This window comes from Garra rufa, chromosome 1 (genome assembly GCF_049309525.1).
Source record: "Garra rufa chromosome 1, GarRuf1.0, whole genome shotgun sequence".
Taxonomy (NCBI): Eukaryota; Metazoa; Chordata; class Actinopteri; order Cypriniformes; family Cyprinidae; genus Garra; species Garra rufa.
In genome coordinates, this window is record NC_133361.1 from 5,472,368 (window position 1) to 5,490,133 (window position 17,766).

The 17,766-nt window shown below is 36.3% G+C and overlaps 1 long non-coding RNA gene across 1 annotated transcript; it reads right to left on the reverse strand.

The window, feature by feature from the left end:
• Positions 1 to 7,959: 7,959 nt before the first annotated feature.
• LOC141328620 (uncharacterized) lies at positions 7,960 to 15,332 on the reverse strand. Its single transcript, XR_012355182.1, has 3 exons — positions 15,227 to 15,332; positions 15,010 to 15,127; positions 7,960 to 8,157 (listed from the first exon to the last, which is right to left on the reverse strand). It is a non-coding gene; the product is annotated as an uncharacterized lncRNA (long non-coding RNA).
• Between the last annotated feature and the right edge of the window lie 2,434 nt (positions 15,333 to 17,766).

Below are 17,766 nucleotides of genomic sequence, written 5' to 3' on the forward strand. Positions count from 1 at the left end.
AATTGCTATTTGACCAACAATAAGATATTTTTTCACAAGTTTTTTTCAGTTGAGTACATATCTACATATTATGAAATCACAATTATAACAATAAAAATGCTTTTTGTCAAAGTTAAGCATTTTTTGTAATGAAACGAAACCAGTTCTGTTACATATTGAGTACACAACATGAGAACATAAGAATGCAATAACAACATCTTTTTTTTTTCTTTTTTTTTGACAAATTATAAGAGAGCAGTTTTTATGGTCTCCAAATGTAGTCCTGTGTGTTTCATGATATGTAGATATGAACTCAACTGAAAAAAAACTTGTGAAAAGATATCTTTCAGGTGGTCAAATAGCAAAAAGCATATAGTGGAGCTCTGCAGCCACCTACTGGTAAAAGTATTTTTTTACGTTTAAAACTGGATTTTCCAAAATATGGGCAAAAATCTTACACTAAACCATGTGAAATTATCCATTTTATCCCCATGAATGAAATTTAGACATGTGGGGTTTTTATGAAAGGGAATTTTACAAAAAAAGCCGTTTTTGTATAAAAACCTATAAAAAATATTAATTTATTAATTTATATATATTAAAAAAAATCATAAATCCTCCAAAAACTGTACACTTGAGGAGTAAAAACATTAATAAACTGGAAAATAACGTTTGTTTTGTTTTTTTAACTATTATTTTATAACAAAAATTGCATTTTGACCCCAAAGACCACGAACGTGAGCATTTTTTTTCACACTAACATAAAATCAAGCTGTCATTCCAATTTAATTTTTTATTTGTAGATCAAGATAGTGTTGACTGATTTACAAAGTCTCATACCATTTGGACAAAGGGAACATTTTTTTTAAATTTTAGCGAACGCCATTCGGGGTCCAGAAATCCCCAGAAGACCGCATAAGGGTTAACATCAAAGTATTTCTATTTCAAAATGCAACTCGCACATGACATCTGAGTTGATTGTGCATTCATTTCATTGCAAAGATCGAACTATCTACAGTCGACAGTAAAATAATGAAACCTGAATCACACATTTTGTACTATATTTAATATTAATAAAAACAATACAGCTGAAAAACAGAACTATAATAGATATGCCTTCAGAACAACATTTATGGGGGTCAACACACATTAAACAACAAAATTTACCATCCTGAATATCTTCACAACAGCAGCCAGAAAACAGTGGCTCAGTATGGATAAAATGCTAAAACATTGAGAAAAACATGCATTTTCAAATTTATCTAGATTAATATGGATGTAGCCTGATATTTACATAAACAAATCACTCATTCCTGTTAATATTACTCAGTTACAGTACTATAGATGAGGATATGGTAGGGGGTGTGGGGATATCTAAAATATACTAATTTCTTTTGAAATTAATTTGAAATATTTGAAGCACTGGTGGGATATGAAGGTACACAAAAATGCAAAATAAACATATTTCATGTTAAAATGTAGTGTTCGAGACAGGACATGCAAATTCTACAGCTCTCAACAGCTCTGTTGTTCTGTGTGTCTTGGTTTTGTCCTCATGCCCATATTTGGAGTTCCTGTTCTCATCATCAGTGTATCACAATCACCTGTCTTTGTAATTAGCACCCCTTTATAAGTTTAAAACATTATATTTCATGTTAAAATGTAGCGTTAGAGACAGGACATACAAATGCTACATTTTCAGTGTTTTAAGAAGTTTTTATTAGTTTTGGTAAATTATATATTATAGTTTGTGATGACGATCGAGAAAGCTGCAACTGTTGAACTAAGAGAAGTGCATGTCTGATGTGAGACATGTTTTAAAGATTGTAAGTAGTGCCCCTGCAAGTGGTTTGAGCTTTAAGTTTTGCTACTGACAGCTTTTCTTCTTTGTGTTATGCAGTTTCAGTAATTGTTTTTGTTATTTTATCTACTTATTTATTTATGAGATTAATACACTCAAATGGACACTGGTTGGTGGCATCTCTTCAGTAAACTTGTTGCAACTGAAAATGATCTTGTTGTACTGAGCCTTCCTAGCTCTTTCCTGGCCTCTCAGCAGTTTTTACCCAACACAGTTGTAGTTAGTGTGTAGGACATTTTGCTTAATAATAAAATGTATTTTACACACTGCAAAAAAAAATGCTTTTCTTACTTTAGATTTTTCTTACTTTAGTCTTGTTTCCAGCCAAAATATCTAGAAATTATTAAATCACAACTGATTTTCTAGACGAGTAAAAATAATTTTCTCGTTTTCAGAAAAAACAAGTCCAAATTAAGTGTTTTGCTTGAAACAAGCAAAATAATCTGACAATGGGGTAAGAAAAATAATATTGTTTTCTGTTTAAAAAAACTGTCATTTGTTTTATGACAGATATTTACTTAAAGTGTGAAAATAAACACGAATGAACGTCAGAAGGTATGTTATTTAATTTGTGGAAACATGTCAATACACACACATTTTTTTTTAATTCAAGTCCACTGACTTTAATCTACTCCTGATTTGTTTGTCAGACAAAATGGTGGATTCAGTGATATGTTTGGTCAGATCGCCAGTCAATCAAACTTACTGTGCAGGGTCACTTGTCAGTCACTATGAAAATTAGTAATTGTGACCAAAACCTAAGTGTCACACCTCAATCCAACTCAAATTTAATCTGTTTCAGAGTCACTCAGCAACAACAGTTTGATTCATCACCAAATTCACTCGGCTGTCAGTTTAATTATTCATCATTAATGAGTTTAGTAACAGCTCTGATCTCAGGTCAGACCATCAATCCTCATCCATCTCGCATTTGCACACAGATATAAAACAAATACAAAAGATTATCAAACTCAGTGGTGGATGAAGTAAAAGTACAGGCACTCCAACAATTCCTCCACTAAAATCAGTACTTCTTTTAAATTTCACTTGATTTAAAGCACAAAAGTAAGAAGTGCAAACTTAGTAGTCGCTCAGATGTACTGGAGTTCAAAGAGGTTTAAACTTAATCTGACATGATTATGAATTATTAACTGGTCAGGAATTCAGATGTCATCTGTGAAAGTTTTTGGCACCACCATCCAGACACTCAGCCATTTCTGTAAGACTAATTCTTAACTATTAGGCTGATTTTTAATTTTTTTTTTTTTTTTTTTTAATTTTTTAGAGGTATATATTACACAAAAACAGAACCAGTAACAGCAAACTAGTGAATAAATGCTTAGATTAAAATTGTTTAAATTAAAAACTGAATCGTTTCACTCTGAATTAATAAATAATTTAAAACAGTGTGAATGTGAACGAATAATGAGACAGAGGAATAGGTTGTGAATTTGTATTACTTTCACAATACATATGGCTTCAAAACAGCTTTTCAGAAACAATGCTTTAATGACAGCAGAAACAACAGGTTTTCAGATCACGTCTAGAAGATTCAACTGCATTGATGAGAAACGGATGCAGAAATTAGAATTAAGAAGTTCTGAATGAAGCAAAACAACAACAAAAGCCCTTAGTTTGAGTAAGTCAGCCATGATGATGATGATGATGATGATGATGATGTTCATCCTCTGGACACAGAGACGTTGAATGCAAATGAGGATGATCAGATCTGTCCTTCATCAGATTCAGGATCCCTGAGAGCAGTGGCGGACTGGGACTAAAAAACAGCCCTGGACTTTGACTCAGCTCAGCCCACAACAACAGATGTGTGTGAAAGCTAATCAGCAGCCGACACGGGTCTCAAAATACTTAAATCTTAACCCATGATGTTTTACCTTCAAAATTAAAGCATTATCTCTGATTTTAACTAAAAGATGTGTTAAAAGCATAGTGTAGAATACTCACAGAACAGCCCTCTTTAATGTCTCTCTGCTAAAAAAAAAATGCAGATGAGGTGACTACCTAAAACATACAAAAACAAATGGTAGAAATGGCATGCAATCTTAAACTATATTTACTTACTAATCTCTTAATTAATTTGTGCAAAAAATACGGCCCTGCAAAAACTTCATCTAACCAGGTCAAAAAAAAAAAAATCTTGTTTACAGCTAAAAAGTATTTTTGATCTTGTTTTGAGACTTATATACTAAGCAAGAGCAGAAGAGGTTATATTATTAATCTTATTTTGAGTATATTTGTCTTATTTTGAGAATTCTTAGCAAATTCTTGTTTCATTGGCAGATTATTTCACTTAATTTAAGAAGCTTTCGACTAACCTGACCCTTAAAATACTTGATTTTAGTCGAAAATTTCTTAACTTAAGTGAAATAATCTACCAATGAAATAAGACAAATCACACTTGGTAAGAATTCTAAAAATAAGGCATATATACTCAATATAAGATTAATAATCTAACACCTTATACTCTTGCTTAGTATATAAGAAACAAGTTTAAAAATACTTTTTTAGCAGGAAACAAGATTTTTTGACTTGATTAGATGGAGTTTTTGCACTGTGCACAAAAACGGTTTAATTAAATATTTCTTCTGCCTTCATGTTAATGCAGTGGCATGTTTATATCGTGTTTTATAGCTAACTGTAAAAACTGCAATAGTTTTATTTCATTGGGGAATAGATAAAAATGTAGCAACCTGAAATTACATTTGCTAAAGTCAGATTACCTAGGAAATAACACTAATTATCCTCCTCTCATGCCGAGTTGCAATGCACTTCATGGGGAACTTCCCCCTGTTCCTGCACCTGTCCCTCATCTCTATGTCCCTGTGCTGCTGCGGCCGCAGCCTCCTCCTTCACACCCTTTTCTTTCCTTTTTTTTCTCTATTAGCAACACCTGCAGTATCCATGTTCTTTCTCCCACATGCACTTGTAAACGGTTGAGTGACAAGCATTGACGAGTGAGCTTGCCTTGCGCATCTATGGGCTTGTAAGCGCATTGTTGCCACCTATCGATCTTGACATAGAACAACAGTAAATTATGAGCAAAAAAATAGAAGAAGAAAAAACTGTGACGGCTGCACAGCGCACACAGTGCACAGAGGCCGACGGCCGTCCTGTTGCAGCGGCCGTTCTGGTATTCTCCCGAACGTCCAGACGGCCAGTCCGCCACTGCCTGAGAGAAACACAACAATTTCAAGCTTCATTCATCGAGTCTGATCTGAAGATTCAAAATACTCATCATCCGTCTGTTTCACAAATGATCATGTGATTTAAACTAAACAAACAAAAAAAAGACTGTGGACAAAAACCGCAGCACCTAAAACACCAAACTACAACACCGCGGACAACACCGGAGCTTTATTTGAAACGTTTTACTTCCTGAAACGTTAAGGTTTGTTTTAATTCTCTTAATTTGTGCTTAACATAACAGAAAACATTAGCTTTCATGCTCTGTTGGTGTTCCTAATAAATGCCACAGTCTCGAACATGGTTTGATTATGTCCGACGTTTCTCTTTCTGTTTGGAATTAATAGACGCATTTCATTATGTCTTTCCAAATGCTTAGGTCTGTTTAATTTCCTTAATTATAACATTTCTAGCACTATTTTTAAAGTTTTTTTCAACCAATAATATAAAATGATCTCATGTATGATTTTTTTTCTGTACATTTTCAGAGAACCTCTTATTCTTATTTCTTAGATCTTATTTTGTCATATTCGTGATTTATGAATTTATATATGAAAACTTAGTTTTAAAGTGTTGTTATGTTTGTATATTTATTATGAAGAAAATTCTTTAGCCTATAAAGTTGATGAGAAATTTGTAGAAGTTAAATGTTAAGAAAAAAGGAACTGGCCTTTTCTTAACTTTTATTACACTGCAGATCGAAATAAAATAATTATTGATCAACTTTAAAATGAGAGAATCGATGACATAATTTAAGGTATACTTTCATCGAAATCGAAACTATTTAAAGGATAACTATTGCCAAAATGCAACCTGGGCTGTTTTTTTTACTGTAAACGAGACAAACTTATATCTAAAAGCATAATTACGACAAACGAGCCGTTTTTGAGATTGACCGTGATTTCGTTTTGTTTTCAATGGCCGGTGAATGGGAGTACTACTAACATACAGAGATTCCAAATATAAACAAACAAAAAGCATAGAAACTGCAATTTTATTGTTAAAACGTAAAGATTCCCACCCCTATTCCCACTATTTTAGTTGCCTTTCAGTATCTATTTTCAAAAACTATCGGTTAATTAATCAGTATCGGCCAGTGTGGTCTAACCTAGCTATCGGTATCAGTAAAAACCAATATCGGTCGACCTCTAGTACTAAGGGCATAACTTTGAGCGCATCAAAATCAATATTTTTCCAACACTAAGAAAGCTCGACACACCATCAAACTTTGCTCAAAGTCTGGCCTGGGTCTCTACTCATGAACTCCAGCATTGAGAACATTGTTTGAGTACACAGAGTTTACTAAAAAGTTTTGAACAACTCACTTTCACTATTTGAGTTTCCGCTCGTGGTCGTCTTGCCAGTCAAGAAGTGTCGATCTCTGAATGCGAGGATGGATAGCTCCTAAAGCATATTTCCATATAAGTGCACGGCTAATTCATTGTTTTGTCGCAAGTGAAAAACAATAGTAACCTTCTAGATGTAAAAGGAGCCTCATATAAGCCTAATATTTCGTCCTGTGGAGTCCATTCATTCACATTCAGAGATCGACACTTCTTGACTGGCAAGACGGCCGCGAGCGGAAACTCAAACAGTGAAAGTGAGTTGTTCAAAACCTTACTTTTTAGTAAACTCTGTGTACACAAACAATGTTCTCAATGCTCGAGTTCATGTGTAGAGACCCAGGCGATACTTCCAGCAAAGTTTCATGGTGTGTCGAGTCTTCTTAGTGTTGTAAAAATATTGATTTTGATGCGCTCAAAGTAGTGCCCCTAGTACTCCCATTCACTGGACACTGACCCCAAAACGAAATCACGGTCAATCTCAAAAACGGCTCGTTTGTCGTAATTATGCTTTTAGATATAAGTTTGTCTCATTTACAGTAAAAAAAACAGCCCAGGTTGCATTTTGGCAATGGTTATCCTTTAAATCTGTATAGCGTTAAGTTATGAATTAAAAAAAGAGAAATAAATCACAAGAAAATCTGCATTTTTCTTGTAATCAATAACATTTCTTCTGACAAACTGACCAAATTAATGCCTAATGATGTTTGACAGTGAACGCATCTCCACTACATGGCGGCATATAATCGCTGGTGTCAGTTGCAAATATTAAACATGTTTATAAAAAAATCTTTGTAAAAACGACTGTCAACAAATGGTTCTTGAATTCTAAGATTATAATCTTTATACACCACACACTATGATTCATGATAGTAAAAAAAAAATCCGTAAAAAAACGGTAAAATTCCGGCAGCTAGGGAAAAACCGTAAAATAACAGGCACATTAAATTACGGTAATTTTCCGTAATTCAAAAAAACAGTTTTTTTCTGTATTTTCTTGAGCTTTTAATATTTAATAAGGAACTTTACTTAAATATTGTGGAAAGTAATGTAAAAACCATTCAATTATCCATTTTGAACACTGCTTTAATTCAAATAATCAGCCATAAAACAGTTTTTTAATAATTTATTCACATATCTGCAAGAATATAACATCTCAACTTCAAGAATATATCAATATAGTTTGTTCAGAACTGCAATTTACTCATATTATTCTTTGTTCAAAACTGCAACAATATACCAACATAAAGATTATAGCCCATCTACAATCTAGCAAGTTTGTTCATAACTGTAGTATAACAATAAACATTTGATAAAAACTGCAACAACACTTCAATAATTTGTTTGTAAATAAAATATTTTAAAAATGATCATAACTGAAACAATAAAAGATGGTCCAAAAGGTAAAATTAGGTCACAACTGCAACAACATAATTTATAATGGCAACAGTATAAAATTATAAAAAAATATATATATAATAACTGCAACAACACACAATAAAAAAATTGTTTAAAACTGTAACAATATAGCAGTTTGGTAAACAAATAACAATAACTAAATTGTCCTTAAAACTTGAGCCACCAGTGAACAGATTAATTCAGATCTGACATTCAAAGTTTTTAGTCCATCCATTCATAGTCTGCAATCTTAAATTAATCAGTTAGTTAGGTTTATCAGTGAAAAAATGTTTGGACTGACTGCCGATTGCTTTATCGATGTGGTCTTTCTCCACTGTCAATCCCTTCTCGGGGTTCATCTTAAACAGGCATCTGTTGAATGAAAAAACATCCTTAGTAATAAAACATGGACTGTAACATATGCTCTAAATATATTATTAATAAAAGCAGAGTAATAAGAATCTGTGGGTGTGAGGATGTGTGTGCGCGATGCGTATGTGGGTATTTGTGTGTGTATTTGTGTATGTGAGGCTACGTGTGGGAGTGAAAGTATTTGTGTGTGAGAGTGTATGTGAGTAATTGTGAGTGTGTGAGGATACATGTGTAAGAGTGTGAGTGTGTGTGTGTGAGTATGTGAGTAATTGTGTGTGGGAGTGTAAGTATTTTTGTGTGAGAGTGTATGTGAGTAATTGTGAGTGTGAGGATACATGTGTGAGAGTCTAAGTATTTGTGTGTGTGAAGATGCATGTGTAAGAGTGTGAGTATTTGTGTGTGAGAGTGTGAGTATGTGAGTAATTGTGTGAGTGTGTGAGGATACGTGAGAATGTGAGTATGTGAGTAATTGTGTGTGGGAGTGTAAGTATTTTTTGTGTGAGAGTGTATGTGAGTAATTGTGAGTGTGTGAGGATATGTGTGTGGGAGTGTAAGTATTTTTGTGTGAGAGTGTATGTGAGTAATTGTGAGTGAGAGGATACATGAGAGTGTGAGTATGTGAGTAATTGTGTGAGTGTGTGAGGATACGTGAGAATGTGAGTATGTGAGTAATTGTGTGTGGGAGTGTAAGTATTTTTGTGTGAGAGTGTATGTGAGTAATTGTGAGTGTGAGAGTACGTGAGTAATTGTGTGAGTGTGTGAGGATACGTGAGAATGTGAGTATGTGAGTAATTGTGTGAGAGTGTGAGGATACGTGAGAATGTGAGTATGTGAGTAATTGTGTGTGGGAGTGTAAGTATTTTTTGTGTGAGAGTGTATGTGAGTAATTGTGAGTGTGTGAGGATATGTGTGTGGGAGTGTAAGTATTTTTGTGTGAGAGTGTATGTGAGTAATTGTGAGTGTGAGGATACATGTGTGAGAGTCTAAGTATTTGTGTGTGTGAAGATGCATGTGTAAGAGTGTGAGTATTTGTGTGTGAGAGTGTGAGTATGTGAGTAATTGTGTGAGTGTGTGAGGATACGTGAGAATGTGAGTATGTGAGTAATTGTGTGTGGGAGTGTAAGTATTTTTTGTGTGAGAGTGTATGTGAGTAATTGTGAGTGTGTGAGGATATGTGTGTGGGAGTGTAAGTATTTTTGTGTGAGAGTGTATGTGAGTAATTGTGAGTGAGAGGATACATGAGAGTGTGAGTATGTGAGTAATTGTGTGAGTGTGTGAGGATACGTGAGAATGTGAGTATGTGAGTAATTGTGTGTGGGAGTGTAAGTATTTTTGTGTGAGAGTGTATGTGAGTAATTGTGAGTGTGAGAGTACGTGAGTAATTGTGTGAGTGTGTGAGGATACGTGAGAATGTGAGTATGTGAGTAATTGTGTGAGAGTGTGAGGATACGTGAGAATGTGAGTATGTGAGTAATTGTGTGTGGGAGTGTAAGTATTTTTTGTGTGAGAGTGTATGTGAGTAATTGTGAGTGTGTGAGGATATGTGTGTGGGAGTGTAAGTATTTTTGTGTGAGAGTGTATGTGAGTAATTGTGAGTGTGAGGATACATGTGTGAGAGTCTAAGTATTTGTGTGTGTGAAGATGCATGTGTAAGAGTGTGAGTATTTGTGTGTGAGAGTGTGAGTATGTGAGTAATTGTGTGAGTGTGTGAGGATACGTGAGAATGTGAGTATGTGAGTAATTGTGTGTGGGAGTGTAAGTATTTTTGTGTGAGAGTGTATGTGAGTAATTGTGAGTGTGAGAGTATGTGAGTAATTGTGTGAGAGTGTGAGGATACGTGAGAATGTGAGTATGTGAGTAATTGTGTGAGTGTGTGAGGATACGTGAGAATGTGAGTATGTGAGTAATTGTGTGTGGGAGTGTAAGTATTTTTTGTGTGGGAGTGTATGTGAGTAATTGTGAGTGTGTGAGGATATGTGTGTGGGAGTGTAAGTATTTTTGTGTGAGAGTGTATGTGAGTAATTGTGAGTGTGAGGATACATGTGTGAGAGTCTAAGTATTTGTGTGTGTGAAGATGCATGTGTAAGAGTGTGAGTATTTGTGTGTGAGAGTGTGAGTATGTGAGTAATTGTGTGAGTGTGTGAGGATACGTGAGAATGTGAGTATGTGAGTAATTGTGTGTGGGAGTGTAAGTATTTTTGTGTGAGAGTGTATGTGAGTAATTGTGAGTGTGAGAGTATGTGAGTAATTGTGTGAGTGTGTGAGGATACGTGAGAATGTGAGTATGTGAGTAATTGTGTGTGGGAGTGTAAGTATTTTTTGTGTGAGAGTGTATGTGAGTAATTGTGAGTGAGAGGATACGTGAGAATGTGAGTATGTGAGTAATTGTGTGAGTGTGTGAGGATACGTGAGAATGTGAGTATGTGAGTAATTGTGTGTGGGAGTGTAAGTATTTTTTGTGTGAGAGTGTATGTGAGTAATTGTGAGTGTGTGAGGATATGTGTGTGGGAGTGTAAGTATTTTTGTGTGAGAGTGTATGTGAGTAATTGTGAGTGTGAGAGTACGTGAGTAATTGTGTGAGTGTGTGAGGATACGTGAGAATGTGAGTATGTGAGTAATTGTGTGAGAGTGTGAGGATACGTGAGAATGTGAGTATGTGAGTAATTGTGTGTGGGAGTGTAAGTATTTTTTGTGTGAGAGTGTATGTGAGTAATTGTGAGTGTGTGAGGATATGTGTGTGGGAGTGTAAGTATTTTTGTGTGAGAGTGTATGTGAGTAATTGTGAGTGTGAGGATACATGTGTGAGAGTCTAAGTATTTGTGTGTGTGAAGATGCATGTGTAAGAGTGTGAGTATTTGTGTGTGAGAGTGTGAGTATGTGAGTAATTGTGTGAGTGTGTGAGGATACGTGAGAATGTGAGTATGTGAGTAATTGTGTGTGGGAGTGTAAGTATTTTTGTGTGAGAGTGTATGTGAGTAATTGTGAGTGTGAGAGTATGTGAGTAATTGTGTGAGAGTGTGAGGATACGTGAGAATGTGAGTATGTGAGTAATTGTGTGAGTGTGTGAGGATACGTGAGAATGTGAGTATGTGAGTAATTGTGTGTGGGAGTGTAAGTATTTTTTGTGTGGGAGTGTATGTGAGTAATTGTGAGTGTGTGAGGATATGTGTGTGGGAGTGTAAGTATTTTTGTGTGAGAGTGTATGTGAGTAATTGTGAGTGTGAGGATACATGTGTGAGAGTCTAAGTATTTGTGTGTGTGAAGATGCATGTGTAAGAGTGTGAGTATTTGTGTGTGAGAGTGTGAGTATGTGAGTAATTGTGTGAGTGTGTGAGGATACGTGAGAATGTGAGTATGTGAGTAATTGTGTGTGGGAGTGTAAGTATTTTTGTGTGAGAGTGTATGTGAGTAATTGTGAGTGTGAGAGTATGTGAGTAATTGTGTGAGTGTGTGAGGATACGTGAGAATGTGAGTATGTGAGTAATTGTGTGTGGGAGTGTAAGTATTTTTTGTGTGAGAGTGTATGTGAGTAATTGTGAGTGAGAGGATACGTGAGAATGTGAGTATGTGAGTAATTGTGTGAGTGTGTGAGGATACGTGAGAATGTGAGTATGTGAGTAATTGTGTGTGGGAGTGTAAGTATTTTTTGTGTGAGAGTGTATGTGAGTAATTGTGAGTGTGTGAGGATATGTGTGTGGGAGTGTAAGTATTTTTGTGTGAGAGTGTATGTGAGTAATTGTGAGTGAGAGGATACATGAGAGTGTGAGTATGTGAGTAATTGTGTGAGTGTGTGAGGATACGTGAGAATATGAGTATGTGAGTAATTGTGTGAGTGTGTGAGGATACGTGAGAATGTGAGTATGTGAGTAATTGTGTGTGGGAGTGTAAGTATTTTTGTGTGAGAGTGTATGTGAGTAATTGTGAGTGTGAGAGTATGTGAGTAATTGTGTGAGTGTGTGAGGATACGTGAGAATGTGAGTATGTGAGTAATTGTGTGAGAGTGTGAGGATACGTGAGAATGTGAGTATGTGAGTAATTGTGTGTGGGAGTGTAAGTATTTTTGTGTGAGAGTGTATGTGAGTAATTGTGAGTGTGAGAGTATGTGAGTAATTGTGTGAGTGTGTGAGGATACGTGAGAATGTGAGTATGTGAGTAATTGTGTGAGTGTGTGAGGATACGTGAGAATGTGAGTATGTGAGTAATTGTGTGTGGGAGTGTATTTTTTGTGTGAGAGTGTATGTGAGTAATTGTGAGTGTGTGAGGATATGTGTGTGGGAGTGTAAGTATTTTTGTGTGAGAGTGTATGTGAGTAATTGTGAGTGTGAGGATACATGTGTGAGAGTCTAAATATTTGTGTGTGTGAAGATGCATGTGTAAGAGTGTGAGTATTTGTGTGTGAGAGTGTGAGTATGTGAGTAATTGTGTGAGTGTGTGAGGATACGTGAGAATGTGAGTATGTGAGTAATTGTGTGTGGGAGTGTAAGTATTTTTGTGTGAGAGTGTATGTGAGTAATTGTGAGTGTGAGAGTATGTGAGTAATTGTGTGAGTGTGTGAGGATACGGGAGAATGTGAGTATGTGAGTAATTGTGTGAGTGTGTGAGGATACGTGAGAATGTGAGTATGTGAGTAATTGTGTGTGGGAGTGTAAGTATTTTTTGTGTGAGAGTGTATGTGAGTAATTGTGAGTGTGTGAGGATATGTGTGTGGGAGTGTAAGTATTTTTGTGTGAGAGTGTATGTGAGTAATTGTGAATGAGAGGATACATGAGAGTGTGAGTATGTGAGTAATTGTGTGAGTGTGTGAGGATATGTGAGTATGTGAGTAATTGTGTGAGTGTGTGAGGATACGTGAGAATGTGAGTATGTGAGTAATTGTGTGTGGGAGTGTAAGTATTTTTTGTGTGAGAGTGTATGTGAGTAATTGTGAGTGTGTGAGGATATGTGTGTGGGAGTGTAAGTATTTTTGTGTGAGAGTGTATGTGAGTAATTGTGAGTGTGTGAGGATACATGTGTAAGAGTGTGAGTGTGTGTGTGTGTGAGTATGTGAGTAATTGTGTGTGGGAGTGTAAGTATTTTTGTGTGAGAGTGTATGTGAGTAATTGTGAGTGTGAGGATACATGTGTGAGAGTCTAAGTATTTGTGTGTGTGAAGATGCATGTGTAAGAGTGTGAGTATTTGTGTGTGAGAGTGTGAGTATGTGAGTAATTGTGTGAGTGTGTGAGGATACGTGAGAATGTGAGTATGTGAGTAATTGTGTGAGTGTGTGAGGATACGTGAGAATGTGAGTATGTGAGTAATTGTGAGTGAGAGGATACATGAGAGTGTGAGTATGTGAGTAATTGTGTGAGTGTGTGAGGATACGTGAGAATGTGAGTATGTGAGTAATTGTGTGTGGGAGTGTAAGTATTTTTTGAGTGAGAGTGTATGTGAGTAATTGTGAGTGTGTGAGGATATGTGTGTGGGAGTGTAAGTATTTTTGTGTGAGAGTGTATGTGAGTAATTGTGAGTGTGAGGATACATGTGTGAGAGTCTAAGTATTTGTGTGTGTGAGGATGCATGTGTAAGAGTGTGAGTATTTTTGAGTGAAAGTGTATGTGAGTAATTGTGAGTATACAAGTGTAAGAGTGTATTTGTGTGTGTGTGTGTGTGTGTGTGTGTGTGTGTGTGTGTGTGTGTGTGTGTGAGTATGTGAGTTTGTGTGTGTGAGGATGCATGTGTAAGAGTGTGAGTATTTGTGTGTGAGTATGTGAGTGTGTGAGGATACATGTGTGAGAGTCTAAGTATTTGTGTGTGTGAGGATGCATGTGTAAGAGTGTGAGTATTTGTGTGTGAAAGTGTATGAGTAATTGTGAGTATACATGTGTAAGAGTGTATTTGTGTGTGAGTGTGAGTATGTGAGTAATTGTGTGTGTGTGAGGATGCACGTGTAAGAATGTGAGTATTTGTGTGTGAGTATGTGAGGATACATGTGTGAGAGTCTAAGTATTTGTGTGTGTGAGGATGCGAGTAATTGTGAGTGTGTGAGGATACGTGAGAGTGTGAGTATTTGTGTGTGTGTGAGGATGTGAGTAATTGTGAGTGTGTGAGGATACGTGTGTGAGAGTGTAAGTATTTGTGTACCTGGTATTCATCACGTTGTGGGGACCAAATGTCCCCACAAGGATAGGAATACCAGTAAATTTTGACCTTGTGGGGACATTTCTCAGGTCCCCATGAGGAAACAGGTTTATAAATCATGCACAATGAGTTTTTTTGAGGAAGTAAAAGTGTGCACAATCTCCTGTGAGGGCTAGGTTTAGGTGTAGGGTAGGTGTAGGACGATAGAAAGTACGGTTTGTACAGTATAAAAACCATTACGCCTATGGAATGTCCCCATAAAACATGTAAACCTGTGTGTGTGTGTGTGTGTGTGTGTGGGCATGTTTTTGTGACATATCAGGACACAAATGTGTGTAATAACATGGGTATGACATAGGTATTACAAGGAGAGGGTGACTTATGAGGACATTGCCCATGTCCCCACTTTTCAAAAGGCTTATAAATCATACAGAATACGTTTTTTTGAGAATGTAAAGATATGCACAGTCTCCTGTGAGGGCTAGGTTTAGGTGTAGGGAAGGTGTAGGGTGATAGAAAGTACGGTTTGTACAGTATAAAAACCATTACGTCTATGGAATGTCCCCACAATTCACAAAAACAAACATGTGTGTGTGTGTGTGTGTGTGTGAGGATGTGTGTGCGAGCGTGTGTGTGTGTGTGTGTGTGTGTGTGTGTGTGTGTGAGAGAGAGAGAGAGAGAGAGAGAGAGAGAGAGAGAGAGAGAGAGAGTGTGTGTGTGTGTGTGCTTTTTTACCTTAAATGTTCAAGCATTTGTATGACAACTTCGGAGCATCCCTGAAGATGGTGATGTGGCTGCTAACTATGGCTTGGTCAACAGAAAACAAAGTTCTCTGCCGTCAAAGGGGATCCTCCTGTTGTTATGCATAAGAAAAAGAAGGGATCAGTTACACTGACAAACTTAAATTCCTGCAAATTTTAAATAGTTTTCCTTTAAAAACATTCAAACATACCACACACAATTATGCAGGGTTTACTTGGAAGTTTGGCACAATCCACTTTAGAGGGCAAGGTTGTCCGATCCACTTTATAGAACATCTGGTCCTCAGGTGACACACTTAAGGCAAAAACAGAGTATTTTCATGCACCAGTTACAATTTTTTTAATACTTTTCACTGATTTAATTCTTCTTTAATCCATAGACAGATATAAAGGGTAACCAAATGAAATTATTTATGAAAATATGAGGAGAGATAATAAGGTTAGGCACCTATGGTCCACAGGAAGAAGAATACCACGTGCCAAGAAATGCTTATGCAGACACCCAGGCCTCCCTGTTGAAAAAAAATCAGCATATACTGGTTAGCTAGGTTTTCATGCTGGGATGCTGGTTTTAGCTGGTCCTTTGCTGGTTTATATTGGTCCTTTGTGGTCATGTACTGGTCCAGGACCAGCCTAAACCAGCTAAGCCAGTGCTTGTAACGTTAGAGGGGAAAAGTGCCGACGAACAGTGCTCTGAGGGGGTTGGATCACTTTAAGCGTTACTCCTAATGAATCTGTTTCTGAATACAGAATTGTGATCCAACCTCACCTCGGAAAACAGCATTTTTGAGCTTGTAGACGACGCCTGAACAACGATGTAACGTTATATAAAAACTGACTAAAAATATTGCACTATGCGTCGAAGTTAGGTAAAGTTGGCAAAATTTTTACATATTCGCACTTACTGCATCAATAATTCCGTAATAACAGTAACGTTAATGTAAACAACCAGCTAACGTTAACGACCTAACTTAACGTTCATTTTTCCCTCAGGGACTTTAAAGGTTGTATCAGCGATTTCTAGGCTGAAAAACAAAGTGTCAATTTCAGCTGACCTTTCATCACGATCCGCTCGTTGCCTGCCCCATAAATTGTCTGTGAAAAAACCGCGTCTCTGTGGTCAGCCTACGGTCCGAGATATGCCAAAAAAACAATCGGCACTACCAAACATTCCACACATAAACAAACATTGTTCCAACCAATCAGCGTCAGGGGTTTGGTGTTGTGGACTTTCCTACTGGTGCAGGGATGTGAGGGAGGCGGAGCGAAAGTCCACAACACCAAACCCCTGACGCTGATTGGTTGGAACAATGTTTGTTTTTCTGTGTAAAGGTTGGTAGTGCCGATTGTTTTTTTGGCATATCTCGGACCCTAGGCTGACCAGAGAGACGCGGTTTTTTCACAGACAATTTATGGGGCAGGCAGCGAGCGGATCGTGAAAAAAGGTCAGCTGAATTTGACACTTTATTTTTAGGCTAGAAATCGCTGATACAGCCTTTAACGTCAGCCTACTTGATAGCAAAATCAAATACTACAAAATTATGTAGTACGATTCAGATAAAATATAGCAAAAATAAATCAATAAATACACAGTACCATCAAATGAAACCTAAATTTTAAACTTTTTGAAGATTTTAAATGACTAACGACGTTAACGTTGCTGGGCAGAGCCAAAGTTTAAAACACGCACTGGTTTAACGATTCAAAAATATTTCAGATACTAGGACTCAAATATAATTTAAGTAGAAATAATGACCAAAATATAAAACATGTACTTTACCTGCTTATTTTCGCCTCACATCGAAGATTGGAGGGAAAGCTGAAGGTCGAGTGATTCCTTGTCGAGTGACAGCCCCACTGCTTGCTTAGTGGAGAATGTATCCTTGCGCCAGGGCGAGAATTCCTTTAGTTCGAATATTAAAATCATAATTTTTGTAATTTAAATATCAGCGTATTATTATATCACTTCATGAAACGACACTGTGGAAATAAACGTATAACTAAACAGTAAACGGAGCAGAACTACTTTGAAAAGCGGAAGAAGATGTGGTAAGCCAGTGACAGTAGTAATGGAAGTGATTCTTTTCTTTTGCTTGAAGAACCGGTTCAAAAACTGATTCACCAGCTTTTTTACGTAAACACGCAGTGACTTAATAATTATATAAAAAATAAATTTGTTCTAATCAACATATCAGGTTCATAAACCATTGAAAGACACTAGGAACCTCACAGCGCTGCAATATCCTGTTTTTTAAAAGAAAGAATAAAATGGTGAACAAAAGAAAAGTGATGATCCATCTGTTTATTTATAAAGAAATGTCTTCATTAAGACACTTTTTTTTACAGTAAATGAATTATGAAACCTATGTCAAATTAAACTCAGTGAACATACAGTTGTCATGTTATTTATATTTTTAATCTATTAAATAGCATGAAATATGAACACACACATGTATGTATGTATAAGTGTGTGTGTGTGTGTGTGTGTGTGTGTGTGTGTGTGTGTGTGTGTGTGTGTGTGTGTGTGTGTGAATTGATAAATTGGTGTTCTGTGGAAAAAAATCTTTTTGGGGTGTTATGTACATTTACATGTTTTTATGTGATTTTACACTGGATACGTACATTTACAGTTTGCGAGCGTAATTTTACAGTTTTTTACTGTTTTTTAAAATTACGTGAAAAAACTGTAAAATAAAACAGTAAATTTCCGTAAAATAACAGTTTTTTTTTA